Raw genomic sequence first — 27912 nt, 5'->3', positions numbered from 1 at the left:
TGCATCAGTCAGAGTCTAATCAGAAAATAGAAACCACTTGAATATTTTATTTATTTGAAGACAGGGTCTTGCTCTGTCACCTGGGCTGGGTGCCATCATGACTCACTGCAAACTCCTGGGCTCAAGCAATCCTCTCGCCTCAGCCTCTTGAGCAGCTGGGACTAAAGGAACTTGCCACCATGCACAGCTCATTTTTCCTTTAATTTTTAGTAGTGACGAGGTCTCACTATGTTGCTGAGGCTGGTCTTGAACTACTCAGTTCAAGGAATCCTCTCACCTAGGCCTCCCAAAGTGCTGGGATTACAGGCATGAGCCACTGCTCCCAGCCACTTGAGTATTTTAAGCAGAGGGCCTTTAATCCAGGCAATTATTTACACAAGTGATGGAAGGCTGGGCCGAGCAGAGGATGAGAAGACTGAGAAGAGGTGACAGTGCAATAAGAAGTTGAACTGTTTTCCTTTTTGCTGTCACTGAATAATGTAACCAGAGCCCACGGAGTGAGCTCAGCCCTCACTGACGTGGGGACAGAACAAACACTTTAGTGCCCATATTCCCAGTAGCCCCTCTTCCCCAGTCAACTGCAGAAAGAGGCAGCACCCAGAGGTAAAGCTTGCAGGCCACAGGGGCCAGAGTACACAAGCAGGTGTGAGCACAGCAGGCCCAGGCAGGATGCAGGTGAGCAGCCCCATGGCGACAGCTGTCCTCCGTCTGCAGCCTTCCCCTGGAGCACTCCAGCCCTCACACTTGCCTGATTTTCAGTCTGTACAGATTTGAACTCCAGAAACCAACTGTGCAGACTGTATGCTAGCTGGCTGTTGCCAGATCTGGGGTCCAGGTGTATGTGGTTTAATGGGTCAATAATGGTTTTTTAAAAGAGGAGATTTCACATAGAAATTCAGGTTTCTGACTTCCTCAGCAAATCCAGAGCTGAAAAGACACTGCCATCATCTGCTGGAGCTGAGGCGTAGCTGCCCCTTTGGCAGGAAATGCGTCCTCCACTTGCCTCTGCCTTCAGCACTCCCTGTTGTTACATCCTGCCTGCTCCATCCTCCTCTGGCCTCTGTCTTACCCTGATTATAGTTTTGAGCATCCTGCACCTTCAAACATGTTGACCGAGACAGGGATGTATGCATTGCTCTGCAAACATCTAGATGGTTAATACTATCCTCTCAGTCCTTCCACCCATCCATTCCCACCAATGAATACCACTCACATCTCTCACTGTCAAAGTCTTTGGCACATAGTTCCAAAGTCAGGGAAATATGAATGAGTCCATGGACAGGAAAGCTCCTTGCCTGGCACCAGGCATACAGTCAGCACTAGGTAAAGACCAGTTCTCCTCTGTTTTTCCCTTTGCGGAACTAACTGTGCCTTTGGCTGGTAACCCTCTGCTTGGCCTTCTGAGATCAGCCATGAGCAGGCCAAACACTTACTAATAAGCTCTACAGCCATACATTTTAATATGACATTTCTAAGTAAAACCAACTTCAAATGACTGGAAAAGTTAAAGAGCTTTGGACGACATCCACTAAATCCCAAAGGCCAAAATGAAAGGGGAGCTGTCGTGTTCAAGTTTGTCAGTATGAAGCAAAGAACATAACTTTCTAATCAGAGAGTAAATAGTTTTATTACCTCTTAGAGTTTCTCCTGCAAAGATATATGGTAAATACGTCTTGTTGGCTTCACTGTGTGACTTCAGGGCCTAATTTAGTTGACAAAATCCTTGAAGCAAATGAAAGTTGGGAAGAAGTCATACATAAAGTCAGGAAATAGCTTTGGGAGAAGCCAGGGCCTCAGGTTCACTTCTGGGGAATTCTGCCCCTTGTCTCCTGAAGTGCAGAGGTTCCAGGGCTGGTCCAGCCTACAGACATGGAATCAGAGCTGCCTGGACTTGGAGGGAACCCAGCTGGAAACATACATTTGTGGCTCTACCCCAGAGTTTCTAGACTCAACTAAGCCCTCTCCTATCTTCATTCCAAAAGTTCCTAGCAACCTGGTCTGCATATAGCCAAAACAATTTCTTTCTTCACTGTATGTACATAACTGAATGATATTTCCAAATCTTGGGAGTCATTCTCAGCCAAAGCATACCAACAGCTTTATTTAATATTTTATGTAAACAGTTAATAAGCTAAGTTCTTTAACTATTATTCTATTTATGAATGTGCATCTTGAAAGAAACCTTTTGTCCAAGCCAAGATGCAGGATAGAGTTTTCTGTATGGGGACAAACTTCCCTTTTGTAGACAAAGTTTTCTTTCTGATTACCTTTTCCATCCATCCATTCATCTGACCATGCCTTTCTACACTATCAGTAAAGTTTCTTGACTGCCTCTGGATAAGCTGTCACTGTTAACAAGAAGATGGGCAAAAGAATAAACTCACGCTCCTTACTATCAGAATAATTCTCATGGAATGAATATTTCCCCTTGATGTATAAGAAATAATACAGTCAAAATTGCATCACTACTATGCCAAAAAATCTAGGACAAAGTCAGCATTTATTACATGTTAAATGCTTAGCACAAAAGCTAACACAACCATAATACTGTTTTCAATTTTGCTATTTATGCTAACAGTTTGTTATCTATCTTTGTTGTTCCAAATTGCCATTAAATAACACAGGCTGTTCTTCACTGATCTCAATCCCACCTATAGATCTTGTTAGGCAACTCAGTAGAGTGTAAAAAGACTGCACCTATAAAAAGACTCAGGTTCCAGTCTGATTCTGCCTCTAACGAATTGGGCCTAGGCAAATCATTTAACTATCAGGAGTCAATTTTCTTCTCTGCTAAATGAGAAAGGTAGGCTCTTCACGCATTAAGGGTCATTCCAGCCCTAGGTGTCCGAAGTTTTATCATCGGTGGTCCTTTGTTTCTTCCAGCAGTGTGTATTAATTTCTCCTCTGTGGGTGCCATGTGAGGGACTCAGGATACTAGTGAACCAGACAATTGGATGTGTTCTAGGGGTCTCTACTGCGATGAGGGGAGATAGAATTCCAATGTGTGTGATCCACATGGATGTCTAATTGATGACAGAGGTGAACCTAGAGGGTCCCCAGTGGCATATGAAAATTGGACATAATCAAGAAGAAAGTCAAGTGTTTATGGAAGCTTCAGGGATACATTTTCTTTTGTCAGACGCCTTCAAAATATTACAGTTTTTAAATGTAATTTCAGTGGAAGACACTTGAGGAGCTCAATATTGCACACTTAATTACATTTAGCTTCCCTTATAATTACTAACTGATTTAAGCCTGCTAACTTGAAAATGACATCACCAGTGGGGAAGTTAAGTTTTACTGGCCTAGAAATTCAAAGTGTGTTAACTAGGGAGAGGCAGTGATTCCACAACCTTGACTGTACTTTAGAATCACCTGGGGACTTCTTTGAACATACTTAAGCCTGAGCTCTACCCCTGAGAAATTCTGATTTAATAGTTCCTGGAAGGAGCATAGACATCAGGAGACCATTTACATTTTTAAAGCTCTCCCTGTGATTTTAATACACAGCCAATATTGACAAACACTGAACTAGGAAAAGAACAATGTTTTCATGAAAATTTCAGGTAAACCATAATCCAGGGTGAAGCAGGTGATATTTGACCCATATTAGAACCTTGGGTTCTTTGATTCCAAAGCTCTGATTCTCATAAAACACAACCTTTAAACAAACCTAATGCAATAGACTGGAACCATGCTGATTCCATGTAAAAGGCTGTTTTTCTGCCCAAACAATTCCCTGTGGGATTTCTTCAAGTAGCCAGCTCAAAGCTGTGAACTGAAATCACAATTCCATTTAGCATAAACATGTATAATACATGCAACTTCTCAGCATACTATTCCATAAAACTATTGGGGCTTTAAAAATAGCCAGCAGATGTCTTTTACTTGTGCAGCACATGAAAAGAAAAGTGACTTACTTTTGCAAACCACCTCCATATCTGAGTTGAGAACAATTTCACCACCCGGATGGGTTAAATAGATTCAATCTGTCCAGCTGGCAAGCCTAGAAGGCCAGTTGAACAAGTAACTCAGCATTCCTAACACCAAACCACTAAACCAGCTAAAAGAGAATGTGGTTGACACCTGCTAATGACCAAATCCAATTCACTTATCATGTGTACCATCAGGGTACTGGGACCCCTCCAAGCAATTCCCTTAAACCTTTTCTAATTAAAAATTATTATGGCCAGCTGCCTGTAACAACAGGCTCATGCCTGTAATCCCAGCACTTTGGGAGGCCAAGGCGGGTGGATCACGAGGTCAGGAGTTCAAGGCCAGCCTGGCCAACATAGTGAAACCCCGTCTCTACTAAAAATACAAAAAAAAAAAATTAGCCAGGCATGGTGGCAGGCGCCTGTAGTCCCAGCTACTTGGGAGGTTGAGGCAGGAGAATCACTTGGACCTGGGAGGTGAAGACTGCAGTGAGCCGAGATCGCGCCACTGCTCTCCAGCCTGGGTAACACGGCAAGACTCTGTCTCAAAAAAAAAAAAAAAAAAAAAAATTGTTTAGAAAAATTCTGCTTATTGGAAGATAATTAAGGAGGTAGAACTCACAATACTTGGTTTTGACGGAATGTGAGAAAAGGTGAAGTTAAAGATTACCCCTAGATTTCTGGGTACCGTTTACCAAGACTGAGGACAGTGAAGGAGGAACAGACCTCATGGGTTCCCCCTTTGCCTCCACCTACTTTTTCCATCCCTTAGATTTGTTCTTCCCTAGTGTTCTCTTTTTGCTATTTCTCCGTGAGACCCCCGAGGTCTTTATTTGGTCTGTGTTTCTTCTTTTTTGACACCCCAATCTCAAAGGCCTCATCTACTCTCTCCCACGCACACACCCATCAACAGCCTGCCCAAGATCCCAGATGCGCATCACACTTAGCTTATCATCTTTCCCTCAAAACCTACTCTACTTAATCTTCCACTTAATAGAATCCAATCTGTTATCTACCTGTTCACTAAAGAGAGAGACCTGGAAGTCACCAGAGAGTGTATTCTCTCTCCTAGCCCCACATAGAATCAACCACCATATCCAAGTTTACACTTCATTGCACCTCTAATATCTACCTCTCTCTGCTCCCACATGATCCATTATTGCTCACCTGAGTTGCTGCAGTTTCCTCCTTGTGTGTTATCTATCTCCACTGTTGTTGACCTACCTCTGCCCCCCCACCCCCATGCCCTTCCCCATACTACATCTAAAAGAGATATTTCTAAAGCACAAATCAAATCATGTCATTCCTTGTTCACCACTCTCCAGTGGCGGTCATGGTGGTCATTCAAGGCCTTCCATGGCCCACCCTACCCACCTTTCCAACCTCATCTCTTGATGCTTGCTCAACATACTTGGCATTCTTGTCACCTGGCAATGTCACCACTCTGAATAAAATTATGGACCAAACGGTCACCTCAGGCATGCTATATTGCTTTTAGTTCATTGAGCCCTCAGGGAGTGAATCTGTCTACAAATTCAGGGCTTTTTTTGAGTCCTTAGCATAGTCACTGTTGAAAAGATGAAATTCTTCATCAGCAAGGCTTTGTGCAGTGGCTTTTCTATGAACAGTGTTCCCTAGATGTTCTGGGAAGGTTTACAGAACATAAAATGATAAAGTGTGTTTACTTTTGAGGGCCCAGAAAACACCTTTAACTTCTTATTTCCTATACTACCACTGCCTTTTCTTGTAGTCAAGAAGTAGAAAGGGCCATTGAATCCTGTAATAGGAGCAACATTTATCCATATGGTGTTAAGTGGTTCCTGATAAACATTTGGAAGTAACTATCATTATTGAGCACCTGCTGGCTTGTTTATTCCTCACCTCCATCCCAGGAGTTTGGTGTTATTGTCTCATTTTACAGATAAGGAATAAAGGTTTCATCCATTTGGTGACATCCATTAAAGGCAATTGTAGACTCCACAAGGTCAATAAGTATTGTGTATCTACGTCACCATTTCTGAAACATGGTACTCAAATAAGTGCATATTGGATGAGCAAACAAATGACTGAAGCAAATACCTAGTGAATGTAGAGCTGGTGTCAAAACCCAGGGTGATCTGACCACAGAGTGGTGGCTCGATGCTCGTAATGGAAAACACAGCACAGAAGAACATTCTGTTCAGGAGATGTCAACCAAGCTCCTCTTTGTCTGATCTCTCTGTGCTTTCTGTGTGTGGTTTGAAAAGACTAAGGGGGAAAATCTGACCAATCTCATAACAGTGCTAGGAAGAACATTTAGGAAATGTTAATGAAACCCTGTAAATATATAATACTATAAAATAAACTGTTTCTTTGTGAATGTGGAATATACATGCTTTTTTTGAAAATAAGGGAACATATGACTGAAATACCTTTGCTTTATTTCACATTACTCTTATCATTCCGGGTCACCCTTACCAATTGTGTGGTAATGGGAATAGAAGTGATTCTTATGTTACCTCCAGAGGGGCTGTTACCAGGTCACATAGATCCACACGTCTGACAAATTTACACTGAACGCTCCTTGTGGGAAAAATTACATTCACTAAAATGAGGTGAACTAGGTCCAGGTTTAGACATTACCTATTAAACAAAATCTATTACACTGTCAAGGACACTAAATTGTTTAATTCAATATTTTAAGTGTGAGAAGTTAATGTTGGTGGAAGAGTTAGGCACCTTTTACATTTATCACCCTAAAGACAAAGATATGAAAATGTCTACACCATTAGCTACATAATAGCTTCAAATGTTTTATCCCAGTAACCATAAATTGGCTAAATTATGAAACCACAATTAAGAGTAATTATCCATGAAGTAGTCAGGTAGATGCAGAAACCCCAAGGAGTACCTTGGTAATATATCAGCTCACAACCTAAGTCAGCCTGAATAGTGATGGACTCACCAGTTTTATACCCCTCTAATAACGTTTCATAAACCATCAAGAAATAGTTTGTGACAATGAACAAAGGAAAATTGCAAGATGCTAATCCAAAACCTATGTCCATCTAAAATGAGAGGTGCAAAATACTCCAGAAATGATGTTTTCCTTGTAAATTAGCACGGATGACATGAAACTCCACTTATTTTCAAAGTCATTTGTTTACAAAACTACTTTGTAGGCCCTAGATTTTAAAAAGATTTTGTATCTTTAGATTTTGATAGATAAGCCAGTATTTTTAAGTTGATTAAAGCTAGCTGATTTTAGAATATACAGTGGTTCTATTTTTAATGTTTTGAGGAGTCTTTATACTGTTTTCCCCTATGGCTGTACCAATTAGTGCAATCCCACAGTTGAATAATCCCACTTATCCAAAGTAAATGAAATCAGTATCTCAAAGAGATATCTGTACCTTCATGTTTGTCACAGAGCTATTCACAATAACCAAGATATGGAAACAACCTACATGTTCATCAATGGATGAATGGATAAAGAAAATGTGCACACACACACACACACACACTGGAATTATTCAGCCATAAAAATGGCAGACATAAAAAATGTCTGCCATTTGAGACAATGTAAATGAGCCTGGAGGACACTATGCTAAGTGAAATAAGCCAGGCACAGAAAGACAAATACTGTGTGATCTCACTCATCTGTGGAAACTAAAAATGTCATAGTCATAGAAACAGAGAATAGAATTGTGGTTGCCAGAAGCTGCAGGAATGGGAGACATGGGGAGATGTTGATCAAAGGGTACAAACTTTAAGTTATAAGGTGATCTAAGGCACAGCGTGGGTAGCATGTTAATTAATTCGATTGTGATAATTGTCACACAGTATATACATATATTAAATCATCATTGTACACCTTAAATATATACAATCATTGTCAATAATTAAATATTAAATAAATACTTTAAAATTGAAAATGAAATGAAAATAGATGCCGGGACAGTGGCTCATGCCTGTAATCCCAGCATTTTGGGAGGCCGAGGCAGGTGGATCACCTGAGGTCAGGAGTTCGAGACAAGCCTGGACAACATGGCAGAACCCTGTCTTTACTAAAAATACAAAAATTAGCTGGGCTTGGTGGTGGACACCTGTAATCCCAGCTACTCAGGAGGCAGAGACAGGAGAATCACTTGAATCCTAGAGGTGGAGGTTGCAGTGAGCTGAGATCGTGCCACTGCACTCCAGCCTGGGTGACAAGAGCAAAACTCCGTCTCAAAAAAAAAAAAAAAAAAAGAAAGAAAGAAAAAAATAGAAGCCAGCTTACTCCTAGCATATTTCTTTGGATCATTATTTCCAAAGCTCTCCCTTCAAGGTCTGTCACATTTATCCTTCTTTTTTCCATAACAATTACTCCACATCAAATCCAAATAGTGACAACTCAATAAATATTTGTTGAATGAATTAATACATGAATGAACAAACGAATGAGCTGCAGACCGTACATAGACCTCACAAGATACAAGCAATTTTCCAACTTCCCATTCTTTCTCAGTTCTCATCCATCCTGCAGCCTTGCCAAGCTAGTCCTGCCCCAAACGTCACTCTCCATGCATCCATGCACCAGCCTCTTACTCAAGAACTACCAACTCTAAAGTAATTGGTTTAACAGTGAGATCCTCCCTTACTTAGTTCCAGCTGACTGGACTTGGCCGTCTTTGCTTACATTGGTCCCCTTCCTGGGAATGAGCTGTCTGTTTAGTTTCCGAGATGGCAGGGCTTCCCAACAGGTCAGAACACAAATACAGCCTAGGGCCACTCCCATTACACCAGGTTGTTCATTCCAAAGGCCAACAGTGAGGTCCCGAAACAAACAGCTAGAAACATGTTGACATTTGATTAACACAGCTGCATTGAAGTGCTCTGAGATTTTGGTAGCAATAAGTTATTTATCTAAGTGCCTGTCAAATTTTAATAGGTGCAGGAATCACCTAAGAGTCTGAGATTCTGCATTTCTAGTAAACTCCCTGGAGATGATAATGATACTGACCCATGGATCTACACTCTGAGTACCAAGTCTCTAGAATAGGAATTACTAGACTTGGCTGCACAATGGTATTATCTGGAGCATTAAAAATACTAGTAGCTGGACCAGATGTGGTCTCACACCTGTAATCCTAGCACTTTGGGAGGCCCAGGCAGGAGGATCCCTTGAGCTCAGGAGTTTAAGACCTGCATAACATTGGGAGACCCTGTCTCGAGAAAGAGAGAGAGAGAGAGAGGAAGGAAGGAAGGAAGGAAGGAAGGAAGGAAGGAAGGAAGGAAGGAAGGAAGGAAGGAAGGAAAAGAAATTTAAAAAAATACTAGTGGCTGAAACCAATCCAAGAGATTGTGATCTAATTGGTCTGGAGTACAGCCTAGGCATCAACATTTTTAAAACTCTTTCAATAATTCTAGTGTGTAACCAACACTGAGAACCACTGCCCAAGACGAACGTTTCTCCATCTTTTTTTTTTCATTATTTTTCCCTTAGGAGGCTTTTTAGACATTTTTATCCCTAAATACCCTCCATAAAATTTTACCATTACAGATATACTGTATATCCATGTGTTGTACACATACCTTTGATTTATATCAAAAAAATTATTTAAAAGATTTTGCTCTCTGAGAACCAATTTCATCCTCTTGGGGGTGACATTGCTCCCATTGAGAACACATGCTTTAGAGTCTAAAGTTATACATGGTCTAAAATTTCGACTATGCCTAAGGCCTGGTTTTGCCCAAGCATCCACATGTCAGTCTCCATACAAATCCCCTCCAGTAGAGGCAGCAGTTCTCAGCCCCAAAGAGCCAGGCTGGAGAGAAACCACAGGAAGGTGGTCAGATCGATGCATCTGCAACCCCTGCATCCTAAGCCATGATTGGCTACAAGGCCTGAAATTCCTTTGTGCTTTCCAGGACCTCATTGGAGGCAGCCACAAAGGACAGTGTATATCCTGTCCAATCCAAACAAGTAAACTATGGTGTTTGCCAGCCTATCCCTACTTGTGTTCACAGCCAAGCCTTTCTTTAGACTGCCCAATAGCAACATCTGCCTGGAGACAAATGGGTTCTCCATCACTGCCTAAAGCAAAATGTCTACAGGAGACATTTTAATGTATGTACTAATTCCTAACACTTGCTCAGGTTACACAGTAACTCGTCTACATTATGGCAGTATGGGTCACAGCTATGGGGGTGGGAAACAGCATTGCAGTCTAAAGGCAGAAGAAGCTGAACTCCAATCCAGGTGTAAAGTCCGGACTATGGGAAAGGCAGATGAAAATGTGGTAACAAAAGGGAAAAAAAGATGGGTAAAGAGAAAGGGAAGGAAAAAGAAGTTAACATAATTGCGTGTCTACTCTGTGCCAGGTGGTGTATGAACACTCTTTTATCTAACCCAGGCTCCAGGAGCCCAGGAAAGAGAGATATTATTGTCCCCACTGCACACACACAAGTCCTGAGATACTGAAACGGCCCCAGGTCCACTCCTAGAAAGTGAGAGAGCCAGCATTTAAATTCTTGTCTTTCCAACTCCAAAGCCATGCATGCTGCCCTCTCAGCCTCATGAAACACACACACACACACAAATGAACCACCGCGCAACAAAAGACAGCCTTCCAGAGATTAAACCAGGAAGCTCAAGGTGACTTTGCCATGACAGCAGGAACCCCGGCTCCTGCAGCAGCTCCAAAATATAAGTCAGGCTGAAATGGATATTCGAAATCAGCAAGAAGCCATCTGTAATCAAGACCTTCGCACAGCATGGATTTAAGCAACTAAATCCAGGAAAGCACCAGAAGTCGTGAAGAAGGGTGAAGAAGTGAGGACTGGATTGAGGACTGGTCTGCATCTAACCTTAAATAGTCAGAAAAATGGGGGCCCTGCATGGTCTGAGGACACAAAGACACCAGAAACCATGGAGGACAGAAAGGAGGCAGTGATGGTGGAAAGAATTCCAGGAAGTGGGCCTGGCACAGTGGCTCACACCTGTAATCCTAACATTTTGGGAGGCTGAGGCAGGCGGATCACGAGATCAGGAGATCGAGACCATCCTGGCCAACATGGTGAAACCCCGTCTCTACTAAAGATACAAAAATTAGCTGAGTGTGGTGGTACACGCCTGTAATGCCAGCTACTCTGCAGGCTGAGGCAGGAGAATCGCTTGAACCAGGGAGGCAGAGGATGCAGTGAGCTGAGATCACACCACTGCACTCCAGCCTGGCAACAGAGTGAGACTCTGTCTCAAAAAAAAAAGAAAAAGAAAAAAAAGAAAGAACTCCAGGAAATGGAAAAATGAACAGCCCCAGAAGAAAGTAACTTACTTGCCTTGAGAAAATAGCGCCCCTGGGCCCACAGGTCCTCTGCTCCATGGGGGCCCATCTGACCTCAAGGTAGGGAGTAGGAGAAAGAGAATAAAATGCTGAGCAAACCCTAGGGATTCTAAAAATAAGATTCTCTCCTCAGGAAAAGAGGAAGACACAACTTCTCTACCCCCACCCCAGACCTAATGCCTGACCTCACCAGAGAAGCCCCTTTCTCCCTCTCTCTGGGGCAAAACTAAAGCAGCCTCACATACTCCGGAATGAATGGAAGGAGGCCTAACAACCTGAGAGTCCTCATGTGCACACAGGGACACAGAACCCACCATAGATATGATCATTCACATCCGCCTTTATCCAGGACAGGATCTGCTTCTTTTTCTTTGTCTAAACAGTGTAGCCTGAAACCCATCTAACGCCGTGACAGATCACCCCTGGGTGAATTACAGGGCTGACCCACACATCTTTCGTAGGGGCTGCAGAGGAAATCCAAGACGTTAACCATTTGTCTTACCGTCACCAACTGCGCTACTAACTACAGTCTCCCCCAGCTCCCTGCAGGTCCAGAGTGAGGGAGACCACATCCTGTGGAAGCCCACTACATCAAGTTATTTCTCAAAATATATGTTTGTGGGAAAAGGAAAAATTCCTGAATAATACATTGAAAGCCAAAGGCCCCTGAACCTTTCCGTTCATAACCACCTGCAGCTGGAAATCACCCAGGACATAAGAGCGGCTCCAGGTAGGGAAGAAACACTGGTATCCAACACCTTACTTTAAGGCTTAATGGATTTCACTGTGCCTAAAAGGTTAATGATGCTTTTCAGGGCCTACGAGAGACTCTGGCCATAAGAGGAAAAATAAAGATCCACTATGTAAAAGTTATCTCCCTCAAGGAATTCGTTCAGATTATTGCAAAAGTATTTTTAAATTGCTGGAGAGACTAAGTGCAGATTTATCTCCAATGCCTCCCCAGGGTCAGGCATCTGGCACGTTTGGTGATTAGATTAAACCAGTCTGCAGGGCAGAGAGAAGGGAATTGTCTCTGTTTAAGGGATGAGGAAGAGCATTCCCATCCCATTCCTCGCTTTACAACATTGACCATATTCCTACATTGATTTAGCTCTTCCAACTAACCAGTTGATTTCCAGTCAACATGTTTGTTAAAATATTGAGCAAGAATTGGCAGCATTTGACAATGCTGGCCCTGGCAGAAGAATCCCCACATGATGTTTTGGCAAGAGCAGTTCAAAGGACTCTTCTGAACTGGCACCACAAAGGTTTGCATTCCCAGGAGTAGTGAAGCAGAAATCATTTGATTATTTGCTGAGTATTTACCCAAGCACAATTACACTCGATAGGCAGATGAATTCCAAGAGACAAACTTTGAGTCTCTCACTAAAGCCGAGAGAAACATATCTGCGCATTTTGGCTAGAGACGATCTGCCAGTGGAAACCCATCTCTGTTTGGCGTAAGGAAGGCTGTGCAGTAAGACCAACTTAGGGGGCTTGCTCAGTAGGGAGCTGTGTGTCTCAGCCACAAAGATCAAGGTCGACGATGTTCAGGCAGGTCAAGATAGTAGCAAATACCTGGAGAAGTAACCCACTTCAACATAAAGAAAGAAAGAAAGGGAGAGAGGAAGAAAGCAAGGGAAAGAGAAAGAAAGAGAAAAAAGGGAAATAAAAGAAATGAAGAAGAAAGAAGTCCAATACATTCTTACTAGTCTGAACTAGTGAACATTCCCCAAATTCTCCATTCTGCTAATTCACTGAGCAATTATGCAAATTCCCTGGATAGCTGTCATACATTCTTCATCTCCTCTCCCTCTCATCCCCCGCGGAAAAGCTAATTAAATTAACATTGCAAGATAGCATGTAGAAAGTGCTACCACATTTTGTAAAAGAGGTGGGCATAAACATACATAGTATTTGCTTATATTTTCATGGATACCCATGCAACCAAACTGGAAGTAAACACAAGTAACTGCAACAGTGATTGCCCCTGGGTGAGGTACAAGGCAATTTGGGGTGGGAGGGGGCAAGGTTGGAACCAAGATTCTTCCTTGGGTATCTGTTACACATTTTGATATTTGAACCATGTGAACATGCTGCCTATCCAAAAAATTAAATAAATAGGTGGAAATGTAAAAAGCAAATTATTGGCCGGGTACAGTGGCTCACACCTGTAATCCCAGCACTTTGGGAGGCCAAAGCAGGCAGATCACTTGAGGTTAGGAGTTCAAGACCAGCCTGACCAACATGGTGAAACCCTCTCTACTAAAACTACAAAAATTAACTGGGCGTGGTGGCGCATGCCTGTAATCCCAGCTACTCAGGAGGCTGAGGCAAGAGAATCACTTGAACCTGGGAGGCAGAGGTTGCACTGAGCTAAGATCGCACCACTGTACTCTAGCCCAGCTGACAGAGCGAGACTCCATCTCAAAAACAAAGCAAAACAACAACAACAAAAAAGCAAATTATTTCAATGGCAGCTAGCAGAAGCCCAGCCATGCTTACATCAGATTTGGAAAGGAGGGAGGGGGGGAGACCCCACTAGGATTTCCTCTTTTCCTTCATTCCACCCCTCACCTTTCCCCTTCCTCTTTTCACCAAGCCTGGGTTTTTGATTTTGCAAGTAACTGGAACACCCCAAAACTCAGCAGAAGTTGAGACTGTGACAGCTGCCGGGTCCTTAGAGCAATAAATGGTATAGAAGTCCTAAAACTGAAACCTAAAAGCAGAGAAAATCTAAACTTTTCCATCAAGGCTAGGAACAGAGACACGTAGCAGCAAGACACGCTGGAGGATCTTAGAAAGGCAGCAGGTAGGAGCATCTGCTCTGCAATTAGACAACCTGGATTCCAGGCTTAGAGGTGATGATTCTCCTCATTGAGCCTCAGTTTCCTCCTTTTCGAAGCTAACACAGTGAAGGCCCAAAGAGGAGGTGCAGAGACAGCCGCGGCGTGGGGCCTGGGCAAGGGAAGGTGCTCACGATATCAGCAGCCCTTATTCTTCTACTTCACCACAGCCCATGGCTGCCACTGAAAGCATGCTTTCGTTCTGACAGCAACAAAGTATGGGGGTGAAGACGACTAGCCATGAGACTAAGACCTCAGAGCACTGTAAGTGTTCTTTGGACATTTTGAGGTGATCAATTTCTGCACTTCAGGGGTTGCACAACAGAGAAGGGAAAACCTGGCTTTGAAACCGGAAATCCCAGCTCCTTTCACTTAACTAATTGTGTGACATCAGACAAATGGTTTAATCTCTCCACTCCTGGGTTTCTTCATCTGCTAAATAGGACACCAGGATCTACCCTACAGGAGGATGGGACAGTGGGATGTTGTGATCCAGCCCCTACCACAGATTTGGCTCCCTTCTGGGGGGAACTATTAATTCAAATGGGAACCTAGAGGTGATGGTGACAGACCAAGGTCCAAATAAAGAGTAATTTCTTCCATCCAATACTTTGTTAGCATTACTATTATTAATTTTATGTTCAGTTCTTTGCCATAACATGGAAGCAATGATTTGCTGTTATTCGTATTTTTCATTTGTTTTAGGCACAATATTTGTCAAAAAAATGCTAGAAAGAATGCCACAGGGCCAATGTCGAACTCATGTTACTCACTTTGCCATGGCGAGAATAGGGTTAACTATCAGCAGTATTATTCCAAGTCCTCAGGGACCTTGAGAAACCCCTTATAGAGGACCTAGTATATTTGAAACTTGGAGCAGATCATTTTCTAACACCTCCTTCTCCATAGAACAAAATTACTTTCAATTATAATAATGTTCTATGATAATCATTATTTTTGATGTTTGTTTTTTAGTTTTAAAATAATCACCAGGCACAGTGGCTCATGCATGTAATCCCAGCACTTTGGGAGGCCAAGGCAGGTGGATCACTTAAGGCAAGGAGTTCAAGACTAGCCTGGCCATCATGGTGAAACCCCGTCTCTACTAAAAATACAAAAATTAGCTGGGCATGGTGGTGCATGCCTGTAGGCCCAGCTACATGGGAAGCTGAGGCAAGAGGATGACTTAAGCCAAGGAGGTAGAGGTTACAGTGAGCCAAGATTGCATCACTGCATTCCAGCCTGGGCAACAGAGACTCTTTCAAAAAAAAATAATAAAGAAGGTGACAAGATCCATACTCCAAACCTCAGCATCACGCAATATTCCCATGTTACACATCTGTACATGTACCTCCCATATCTAAAATAGAAGTTGAAATTTAAAAAATAAAATAAAATAAAAAGCAAAACAATTAATTTAAAAAGAAGAAATTTCTATTTTAAATATATTATTTAAAATGTAGTAACCTGGCCGGGCGTGGTGGCTCAGGCCTGTAATCCTAGCACTTTGGGAGGTCGAGGAGGGCAGATAACCTAAGGTCATGAGTTCCAGACCAGCCTGGACAACATGGTGAAACCCCGCCTTTACTAAAAATACAAAAATTAGCCGGGTGTCATGGCGGGTGCCTGTAATCCCAGCTACTTGGGAGGCTGAAGCAGGAGAATCGCTTGAACCTGGGAGCAGAGGTTGCAGTGAGCCAAGACTGCACCACTGCACTCTAGCCTGGGCAAAAAGAGCGAAACTGTGTCTCAAAAAAATAAAAAATAAAAAAAATTAAATGTAGTAACCTATTTCATTTATGAACTAATATTTGCACTTACCAAACAAAAATGTTATGCTTTGGATTTACTCTTTGAAGCTTCAGAAACAAATAACAACTCTAAGTAGTCACATAGGAGGACAGAATTAAAATAACTCACATTCTGGGTTTTTGTCTTTATAGTCACTGGAATGTCATTGTTTACTTCAAATCTAGCTACGGTTTAAACACGGAAATATGCAGTGTCACAGGGATTGGAGACATGTTGTGATCCCAAAGCGACCTTGAACAACTCTGGGGCATTCTTCATTTCTTCTCAAATAAAATGTGTAGCTGAGTCCATGCACATTGGAGGTCCACCATGGGACAAAGAAGGCTCCAAATTAATGTTCATGTAGAATACTATCTTTATTACAGAATAAAAAATTTAAATACGCTAATCTGAAGCTGATATATACATTACTAAGTTTCAACAGTAATTCTAATAATTTTTAAAAATACAGACCAACCAGAAGTTTGTTTAGGTACAAATCTTTGATCACCAACCTGGTGTAGAATTGCCCACACACAGTGATAATAGAAAGAAAACTGACTTTTAGTTGGTTTTATGGTTTTTAAATTCTCTATAGACATTACCCCCCACCCAAGGCAGACAGCTCTCACCCATACACACCCCAGCACATTCGCTCATTCATCAACCCAGCTGCTATGGCTCCAACTTCCAACCTCAGCACACAAGAAGTAGAGATTCATGTTTATCAAAAAAGCCTCTATTGATGAAGCTATCCCTATAGCTCTCTTTTTGCATTTCAGGCCATTTGGCCTTGGGATTGATTTATAGGAGGTCTAAGACATTTTTATTGCAATATGGAACAAACAAGGTGTCCCGAGGGGAAAGCTGGCTGGTTGGCTAGCAGTGGAGGGCTTACTCAGGATAACACTAGGTTGATGAGTTTATCACAGCTCAAGTTCTTTCCACAGCCTTGCAAGTCTAGAAACTGCAATTTCTCACTATTCCCAGAGGAAGTCAAACACATACAAAATGGTTAGTGTATCCATTTACAGTGGGAAACATGGCATTCCCATAACTAGAGGACTAATTCCCCTGTCTGGCTCTTTCTCTGCAGTGGACCTTTGTTGCCCTCTCTGTATTTGCAGACTTTGCCCTTCATGAGTGGCTTCTCCCAAGGTAGAGTCGAAGAGGATGCTTTCTCAGACTCCCTGAAAGCTAAGGTAAAGCCATGTGACCTGGATTTTTCCAATGAGATACATCCACATGAGATTTTGGCCTAGCACTGTGCAGAATCTGATTTTTTTAAGAGGATGGCACTGAAGGCAATTTTAAAGCAGCAGTGGCCAATGATTGGGTATGTACTTTCCAACATTGATATAGTTTGGATGTGTGTCCCCTCCAAATCTCATATTGAAATGTGATCTCCAATGTTAGAGGTGAGGCCTAGTGGGAGGTGTTTGGGCCATAGGAGCAGCTCTCTCATGAATCATTTGGTGCTGTCTTCATGATAACTTCTCATTCTATGAATTTGCGCAAGATCTGGTTGTTTAAAACAGTCTGGCACCTGCCCCTCTCTCTTATTTCCTCTGTCACCATGTGACATGCTGGCTGCCCTACACCTTCTATCATGATTGTAAGCTTCCTGAGGCCCTCATCAGAAGCAGATACCAACATCACACTTTCTGCACGATGTGCAGAACCATGAGCCAAAATAAACCTCTTTTCTTTATAAATTACCTGGTCTCAGGTATTTCTTTATAGTAATGCAGATGGACTGATACAAGCATCAGTGGTGACCTCTACTAGTATACCTTTGACCAAGGGGGACATTCATGGGATTGTCCCTGGAGCCATCCCATCATGAGGTCTGCTACAGGCTGCAGACCACCTAAGCATACCCTTCTGACTCTCCCAGAGATTATGTAAGCTATGAACAATCCTACAATAAACTTCATTTCAGCATCATGTAGCTGGAATGGGTTATTTCCAGTATCCCAGGTAGCCAGATAAGTAATTAGGAAGTTACAGGCACAGCATATAATGTCAGTAGATAGTACTGAGGAATATTTTGTGTGAGTCAAAGTGAGAACTGTTTATGAGAGAGCACCTGTCTATGATTACCCTATGTCCCCCAGGTAGGTTTTTATCCCAGTGATGTTCACATAATGGCAGAGTTTGTGCCTCTTAACCCCAGTTTTTGTGCTGTAATAAATGTGTTCTTGATGGCACTATATCACTGATTAAATGACAAGTCAGAGTTGTTCCCATGTGCTGACACTTTCCATTTAAAGTAGACTAATTTATTTCTACCTAATTCAGCAACCTTATCTATAGACTCCCATGGGCCAACTCCTCCTAATTTTATGTAATTAGTCTAATTTATTTATATTTAATTAATCTACCTCATTTCTAGGTTATTTGTGGGCATCTCACTGCTACCCTCACATACCACCTATAGTTAACGTAAGTTTTTAGAGTCTTTATTTTATACTTTTTTTTTTTTTTTTGAGACGGAGTCTCTCTCTGTCGCCCAGGCTAGAGTACAATGGCATGATCTCAGCTCACTGTGGCCTCCACCTCCTGGGTTTAAACAATTCTCGTGCCTCAGCCTCCTGAGCAGCTGGAACTGCAGGCATGTGCCACCACACATGGCTAAGTTTTTTATTTTTTTTTTTTAGTAGAGATGGGGTTTCACCATGTTTCCCAGGCTGGTCTCAAACTCCTGACCTCAAGTGATCCACCTGTCTTCACCTCCCAAAGTGCTGGGATTAAAGGCATGAGATATATAGGATTACAGGTATTTACCAATGACCAGCCTTTTTTTTTTTTTTTTTTAGACTTTTAAAAGTAAAGTAGTATCATGTGAACTAAGAACTCCTCTCAAAGCAATCAAATTTCCTCATATTCACTCTCTACCAAGTTTCACTAAAAGTTATTCAATATTATAAGAAATTATTTGGACAACTTAAAGGCTACCATTTTATTTCAAAATAGTAGACTAAATCAAAACTCAAATGTAAGGCTTTACTACATTAGGTAAAAATTACTCATCAACTTCCTCAGATGTGACATATATAGCACTAAAACACCAACTGAAAGATGCTGCTGAGAAAAGGAGCTCACAACTGGTCCATCAGCTCTTAGAACTCTTGGGTGATTTCCAGACAGCCCTGACAAAGGCACAGGGATGAACAAGTGGCACTTAAAGTCCTCAGATTCCAAAGTTTTAGAACTATCCATGATGAGACTCTTATAATAGAACCTCTAAAATCCTGAATGTATTTAAATTATTTTTCTATCTGGTGAAAAGTTATTACCAGGAAAGGTAATGGCTGGTAGTGCAGAATGCTAATTTTCTAATACAGAGTTCTGCCAACATAGTTGTGTTTGTTGTATCATTTGTCTTTGTTCTGTTTGAGCTTCACAGGGTGAACAAAAGTTTACCTGGAAAGATGCTTCTGACAAATTCACTGCATTCAGAAGATTTGGCAGCTGTCAAAAGTTATTCCTGGGCTTTCAAACATCTTGCTATATTTTTGACAAGAAAATGTTCACTAAGCCACTTAAATCATATACCAGGAGTAAGCCAAAAGTTTTGAGCAGAATATTCTATACTAGACCAAGATGGATCTTTCTTTAAAAGGAGAAAAATAATATACTTAAGGGTTGAAAAAGAGGTTTTCTTGTACTCACTCCCAAGAAGTAAATTTTGAATGAAAATTAAATGTTTATTCAATTTTTGTTTGACATAGCATGTTAAAAAAAGTTTTCTGGATATTAATTTTTCAAAATACAGATTGACTTAAATTACAAACTCTTAAAATCATAAACCAGCCAACCCAGCAACCTGGTAGGCTGAGACACCCATTAGCTGGTGCCATCATCATAAAAGAATGTGGTGGCTGAAATGTCCTGACAACCATCATATATGGACCAGTGGTTTCCAGCCTTCACTTACTCACCTACTACTTTGGGATTTTTGTCATGTTATGCACCATATGCATTCGTATTTACTTTTTCTTTTACTATCTTTCTTTAGACCAACACACTTTTTTATACTTACATAAATTTGACTTTGCCTTAAGCACTGATATCCATGAAATCAAAGATTTGAGGTATGTGATAAAGACTAGTTAGATGCTTACCATCTTTTATTTCCTCTTCTTGGTGACACAAGAAGACCCTCTTCCTCAACCATCCTTGCATTAGGTTGGCCCCATATAACTGGATTCTGGCCAATAGACTCTTAATGGAAGTGATACTTAAACTTACAAGCCTGGCCCCTAAAACATCCTGCATGTTCTTCCTTGATCTCATTCTGGCATCTATGTGAATAGAAACAGTGGACTCTGAGATAGCAGAGCTGGGTTCTCTTAACTGCTTAGAGAATGGATGACAATAGGGCATCCAGTCCTGCACCAGACTTCACATGAACAGCAAGTAAACTTTTATTGTGTTATGCCATTAAGATTTTGTAGCTGTGTTTGGTCCTCAAGACCACACTTTGGTGGAATGATTCAGTAAAAGGACTCACTGAACTTTAAAAAGCTGTTATGCTCACAGTTTACTACAGTGAGAGGACAAAGATTAAAATCAGCAATGGAAAAAGCACATGGGGTCTTTCCATTGGTCAGAGGCCAGGAGAGTCTAGGCATTAAGTTTCCAGTAGCCCTTTCCCAGTTGAGTCATGTAGACAGTACTTAGTTCTCCTACCAATGATGTGTGACAACACGTGTTAAGTATTGTCAACCAGATAGTCTCACCAGAGTCTCAACATCCAGAGTTTTTATTGGGGGTTTAACAACATAGACATGGCAGATCACCCAGGTGGCTAACCTTTTCTCCATCCCCTCCAGAGGTCAAGCTGATACTGTGCTGCTCAAGATCTCCACCATAAATCACATTGTTAGCATAAACTCTCTGATGGGGCCCAAAGTGTCTGGCAAACAGACACATTCTTAACAGGCAAAATGTTCCAGGGACTTAAGAGATTATTTCCCAGGAGCCAGGTAAGTGCCAAAGCCTTCTTTGGAAGGGGCAGGGTTTGGACCACTCATACTTGCTTAGTTGATCCTTTACTGCATGGTGGTATACTTGTTATACAGCAAGGCCTAATCTACCCTGACTAAAATATAATGTACAATATATATGTAACAATAATATATAGTATAAATATAAATGTATATAATGTATAAAGTATAGCTTTGTCTAATATACATGAAAATAAATACACAATAAAAGAAATATTTATTCACATAGTTCCTGAAATTATCTTGTATAATTGAAACATCAGTATAATACTAGCAGGAGTACACATATCATACTTCAGGGAATATTGATCTGGTCCAACTCCTCAAGTTAAAATGTGAGAAAGTTAAAGAGCCCAACTCCACACTGAGTTTTGTCCAGGGGGAAAGACAGTGGCCTGGAAGGAAGGATTACTGGACAACATGGGGTCTGAGGCAACAACTTCACAGATGAGTTCTCAGCAGCTTCTCCAGTCAGGGATATCCAAGGGTTATGACAGGAAGTTCACAGGAGCTACCAACCTCTGGATCCCACCAATCCCTAGCCTCTGGGTTGTTTGGACAATCTTGGGGTACCCTGACCCAGGAGATTTACCAAGCTCAATCTGATCTTTCTCTCTCTCTCTCTCTCTCTGTGTGTGTGTGTGTGTGTGTGTGTGTATCTTCAAATCTCTTCCATGAGTATCACCTTCCTGGTTTCTCTTCCTTTATAGCACTACAGGGTGAAGGGAATACAAAGGTATGGACCTAGGGCTGTGACTTACAAACCCAGAGCTCGTAACCACCTGATGTACTCAGTTTCCATGTCTTAACATTAGATTTCAAGAGAGAAAAGTGAGAATGGCCCAGCTTGGCCCAATCAGTTGTGACTACAGGGTAGCAGGGAGGGTGGTCAAATGGCACCACCAAGAGATATGGAGCTCCTGGGGAGCTGTGGATGGGCAGAAACCATCCATTTATCTTGTATAATAGAGAAGCATGGAATAATAGAACAAGGTTGAAAACCCATCCTCCAAGTAAACTACAGATCTTCCAGAATGTGAATCTCACCCTTCACTTATAATTTTCATTTTATCTGAACCAACCTTTTCTTCTAAGGGTCAATCCAATTACTTGGGACACATACCAGTGGCACTCTGATCCTCTATCAATCCTCAGAGGACAGATCTGAAAAGGGAGGGCTGGAAGAGCAGCAGGGTCTCAGTCCCATGGGCCATCCAAATGGCTCCTCTGTGTGGATGGCAGTTTAGAATTACAGCTCAAGGGGGCCTCAATGAGATCTGTTCACAAAGACCACAGACAGATCCCTCGTCTTCTTGCTTCTCTGGACTTGGTAGTTTGTGAAGGACTGTTACAGTTCTGCTCCCAATTTGCCCTTAAAGCCATTTTCATTTTTCAAATGTCAAGTAGTTATAAGTCTGGCTAGTGACAAACAGCATCAGGTTTTTGCTTCATTTTGTTTTGTTTTAGCTCTAGCTTGCTCCATTTCAGAGTTCCCTGAGAAAGAGGAGATATGTGTGCCAACTCACTCCTTGGAGCCAGGATAATACAGGCTCAACTCCTTATCTGAATGGATGAGAGCCAGAAGCTCTGAAATTCCAAAGAAACAAAAATATAAGATAGGCACAAAATCATTGGGCAACTAAAAAATGAGATATTTTGTACTTTTTGTGTATCACATTAGTTTGAATGTCGATATGTTTCACTGCTAAAATATTAATGGATTGGATTACAGGGTGCTACTCCAGACCCCACCGGGAGTATTAAGTACTCTATGGAATATGTGTCATATCCTCCTCCTATACCCTACTGAATTTCAGAAACATCTGGCTTTAAACCTTTCGAATAAGGAATTGTGGACTCGTTCAATAGACACAGCAGTACCTTTGGCCCAGACAGGCAGGCCTGGATTTGAAAGCCCTCTTTAGTTCTGTGGCAAGAGGCTTCCCTTCTCTGGGCATCAGTTTCCTCCTCTGTAGAATGGAGCTAATAATGGTAACTTCCTCATGGGGAGGAGGGGAGAAGGGTAGTTGGGATTAAATGGGATAATTTATATACAGAATTTAAGACCCTCCCTGGTTCCCCAGTCCGTGCACAACAAAGAATACTTTTCACCACATAATATCCCCATTCGTTCCACAGAACCCAGGCCAGTAATACAACAATCAAAACATGAAAAGAACAGAAAACAAAAAAATCATTCCCAATAAAAGGAAGGCACAAAAGCAGAGAGTGACAGGATAATTATCAGAAATGCCACCCTGTTTTCAATGAGTAAAGTGCTCACATGGGGCTGCACATGAAAACCAGTAATAACAAACATCTACTCTCGTAGGTATTTCTTTATGCTTCTCTTGGATTGATTTTTTTATGGTCTATTAACTGATTCTAACAGCTGGTGCAATTATGTGGGTGGGTGGGTAATTTCCTTTTCTCCATTGGTCCTGTCATCCTGGTAAGGGATTGGTTGTAAACATTGCCAACATTATTGACTCTATCAACTCTAGAATCCCACACCTTGCTTTATTATTTGTTCCCTTTTTGAGATGAACTCCTTACTTAAATACTTCACCACACTCCAGTCAACTGCAAAGGCCATAAAGCATCACAATATTTTTCCTTAATGTGAAATCTATGCATGTGAAAAGTCCAGGAACATGTAAATAGATGGGTTTAATGAACTTTGCTCAAAACTGTAGAAGGAGATCCAAAAAGCAATTGTATGCAGAATTTTAACTTCTATTTTAACAACATTTTTAATAAATTGAAGTAGCAAAAAAGAGTCTTTATGCTTTTAGTCCTCTCCAGTACAAAATAGGATTGATTCCTAGTTTCTATTTGTAGTTCTGTGCTTAAACAGAGCGTGAGGCAGTCTCCCTGGCCCTCGGGAGTGCTGGGGTCTGTTCGCCATGACTTCCACACGCACAGAATTGGGAAGACATAGCACATGTGTGGCAATTTTGCAAATTCCACTGCATATTTTCCAAGTATTTCTCTCCATTCATTTATTTACCCATCATTCATCCATCCATTCTTGGCCTTTTTTTCGGCCAATCACTGAACTCATGTAGGGATGCAAAAGAGAGTAAGACACAGCCCCCAAGGGTGAGACAGACAGGCTTTTCATTTAACAGTTCATGATTAACTAGAAGAATGTTTTCTTGTTGTAATGAAAACCCCATTACCATCACTAGATCATCAACCCTGCTCTTAAGGAGATCTAATCCCTGGAGGTCCTCTTATTGCAGACAGAGCTGGGATGGGCGTGGTTTGGCAGGGTTAGAAGCAGAGGGAGGAAGAACACCATGAATTCTGTATTATGAAGGCATGGGATGTGTGAGGTGTCCCAGAGGAACTGCAGAAAATAGAGACTGGCACCAGCAAGACCGAGCTCTAAATGGAGGAAAAGCCAGGTGCGGTGGCTCACACCTATAATCCCAGCACTTTGGGAGGCCGAGGTGGATGGATCACGAGGTCAAGAAATCGAGACCATCCTGGCCAACATGGTGAAACCCTGTCTTTACTAAAATTACAAAAAAAAATTAGCTGAGCATGGTGGCGCATGCCTGTAGTCCCAGCTATTCAGGAGGCTGATGCAGGAGAATCGCTTGAACCCAGGAGGTGGAGGTTGCAGTGAGCTGACATCATGCCAGTGCACTCCAGCCTGGGGACAGAGCGAGACTCCATCTCAAAAATAACAAATAAATAAATAAATAGAGGAAAATACTCGGCACTGGAATAGCTAAATGGCTTCAAGAGAAAGGAGAGTTTCAAGGAACGGAGTCATGGCCTCCAGAATCAGAGAAGGTCTCATGGGAGAAGTGGGACTTGGGCAAAAGTTGGAAGGGATTCCAGTTACTACCGTTTTGCACTATAAGGCACCCTAAAACTTACTGCCTTCAGAAATATATATTATTTGGCCAGGCACAGTGGCTCACACACAGCGCTTTGAGAAGCGAGAGGATTGCTTGAGGCCAGGAGTTCAAGACCAGCCTGGGCAGCAAAATGAGACTCCATCCCTACAAAAAATGTTTAAAAATTAGCCAGGCATGGTGGTGCATGCCTCTAGTCCCAGCTACTTGAAAGGCTGAAGCAGGAGGATCGCTTGAGCCCGGGAGCTCAAGTTTTAGGGAGCTATAATCACAGCACTGCACGTGAGCCTGGGTGACAGAGCTAGAACCTGTCTCTAAATACATATACATATATATATACATATATATGTATATATATATTTTTTTATTGTTGCTCACAGTTTGTGCATGTCAGGAATTCAGGAAAAACTTGGTGAGGTGGTTTTGGCTCACGGTAGTTTACTGACTGGAGTTGGAACACTGTGGGTTAAAGGAGAGGGGCCAGGAGTAGCCTGTGAATGGCCTGTCATCTCTTTCTTCTTGGAGCTTCTCCATGTGGTCTCTCCAAGTGGGATAGTTTGAGCTTCCTTGCAACATGGCAGCTATAGGGCAATTGGACTGCTTTATGATGGCATTGGGCTACAGAACAAGTCTACATTTCTAGTGCACAGGATATAAGCTGCATTGCTTTTCATTCCCTAACCTTGAAATCATACAGCATCATTTTTGACATATTCTATTAGAAAGATATCATAAGCCTGCCTAGATCCAAGGAGAAGGGAACTGGACCTTAATGCATAATGAGGGGTAGCAAAATTCTAAAGAGCAAGAGGGATAGGAGCTATTGTCATGGGCACCTTTGGAAAATACAATCTGTCTCACAGTGAAAAAGGTTGGGGGTTGAGAAACCTGATTATACCTGAATACTTGTGTGCTGCTTGTTCCTGCAGCCAACCTAAAAGCTCTGCCCTAGTCCCACTAAATGAGAAATCAGCACTTTCCCCAGCAGTCTCTGTGGTGGTACACCTGGTACCACTGTCAACAAGCTGCAGACCCCTCTCTCCTCACCTCTCAGCACCTCTGAGTCCCACTCTGCTCACCTTCCCCCACCGCCTGACACTGACACGATGGCCTTTTGCATGCTGTCTTAGTTTCCAGGGGCTGCCATATCAAAACCCACAGGCTGATTGGCTTCAAACAACAGAAATGTATTTTCTCACAGTTCTGGAGACCCAAAGTCTGAAATCAAGGTGTCAGCAGGGCCAGGTTCCATCTGAAGCTTCTAGGGAAGAATCTTTCCCTTCCCTTCCCACCTCCCCGTGGTTGCTGGCAGTCTTTGGCATTCCTCGGCCTAGAGCTTTGGCACTTCAACCTCTGCCTCCGTCACCACAAGGTCTTCTTCCCCCTTCTCAGGACACCAGTCACTAGATCAGAGCCCCCCCATCTCAGTCAGTTCAGGCTGCTATAACAAAACACCGTAAACGGGGTGTTGTTTACAGACAACAGAAATTTACTGCTCACAGTTCTGGGAGCTGGGAAGTCCAACATCAAGATGGTGAGAGATCCAGTCTGGCGAGGGCCCACCGCACGGACAGCCATTTTTTCGCTGTAACCTCACTTGGTGGAAGGAGTGAATGACCGGCCTCGTGCCTCTTTCATAAGGGCATTGATCTCATTCCTGGGGGCTTCACTCTGATGACCGAATCACCTCCTGAAGGCCCCAACTCCAATGACTATCACTTTGGGAGTTAGGATTTCAACATATGAATTTGGGGGGACATAAACATTCAGACCATAGCACCACTGTAATCCAGTATGATCTCATAAAGACCCTATTTCCAAGTAAGATCATCAGGTGCCAGGGGCTAGGACTAGAACATATCTTTTGGGGAAACACCACTCAACCCACATGCTTGCCAATGGGTCATGGAAGCCCTGGAGTCACCACGAGGCTTCAGGACTGTTACTCCCTCCCAGACTCAGTCTCTTCCCCCTTGCAGCAGAGCTCCAAGCCCTCCCATTCGGCAGGCCTTCTCTCCTTAACGAGACTCTTAGTGACACACAGTTTGGCAAGAACTACGTCCATGTCTCTGCCACCATCTCTGCTGCATTGCAACCCCCTCTGCAGCACTAGCGTGTGCATTCACACACACACCACACACACACACCACACATGCCACACACGCCACACACACCCCCACACACGCCACACACATGCCACACAAACACACCACACACACACCACACACACAGCACACACGCCACACACACACCACACACACACACCCCACACACACACCCCCACACACACCACACACGCCACACACACCACACACACACCACACAGCACACACACCACACACACACAGCACACACACACCCCACACACACACACACCACATACACACCACACACACACCACCTGACTCCTGACCACAGAAAATGGTGTTCAGAGCCACACACAGGGGATTATTGATTTTCTCTTCTCTCAGCTTTTCATTAATGCCCACAATTGCTTTTGTTCCACTGGCTTCCTTTACCTAGCTTTTTAAAAAATGAGATGTGTTAATATTCTGAGGCTGGTGCTGCTGTAAAGTTTAAAAAAGAAAATGAAATGAAATGTGTTAGCAGAAGGAGCCCAACTTTTTTCTAAGAACTGAACAGAGCTCTTTAGAATGCCAGTTCACCTTTTTTTAGTCTTGTCCATCCACAGGGCCTTTCAAGAGTCCAAATGCAGACCTCTTCCTAACGGCCTCTTCAATTACAGTAAAAGGTGAGAGTTCAGTGGAGGAAACACTCACCTACATTTTGCAGGCTTCAGTCTGAGAGAGAAATAAAGCTGAACACCCAGCTTGTGGGAGTCCCTGTGTTGATGAATGACAGCCTCACCACATTGAGAGAGACTAGACTATAAAGTGCCACATTTCGACTCTTATCTGAAGGAAACCACCTGTCCCTTGTTCTATTCTGTTCTGAGACATGAATACAATTTTAAAATCACCCACATTTAGGCCGGGTGCAGTGGCTCACACCTGTTATCCCAGCACTTAGGGAGGCCAAGGTGGGAGGATCACTTAAGGACAGGAATTCAAGATCAGCCTGAGCTACATAGTGAGACCCCCGTCTCTACCAAAAAAAAAAAAAAAAATGTAATCAGCCAGGTGTGGTGGTGC

At 42.5% G+C, this 27912-nt stretch overlaps 1 long non-coding RNA gene across 3 annotated transcripts in view; it reads right to left on the bottom strand.

Annotated features, from left to right (window-relative positions):
* LOC107976696 (uncharacterized) overlaps window positions 1-26504 on the bottom strand; it is a 188303-nt gene extending 161799 nt beyond the window's left edge. For 2 of the 3 annotated variants that reach the window (XR_010148711.1, XR_010148709.1), the window contains exon 1: window positions 26261-26504. This is a non-coding gene — a long non-coding RNA (uncharacterized LOC107976696). The remainder of the gene's footprint in view (window positions 1-26260) is intronic. The other variant, XR_010148710.1, reaches the window with a different exon arrangement.
* Window positions 26505-27912: the final 1408 nt, after the last annotated feature.

Source organism: Pan troglodytes, chromosome 11, assembly GCF_028858775.2.
Source record: "Pan troglodytes isolate AG18354 chromosome 11, NHGRI_mPanTro3-v2.0_pri, whole genome shotgun sequence".
NCBI lineage: Eukaryota > Metazoa > Chordata > Mammalia > Primates > Hominidae > Pan > Pan troglodytes.
Note: the sequence above shows the minus strand (reverse complement) of the source record. Positions and strands in the feature narration are given on the sequence as shown.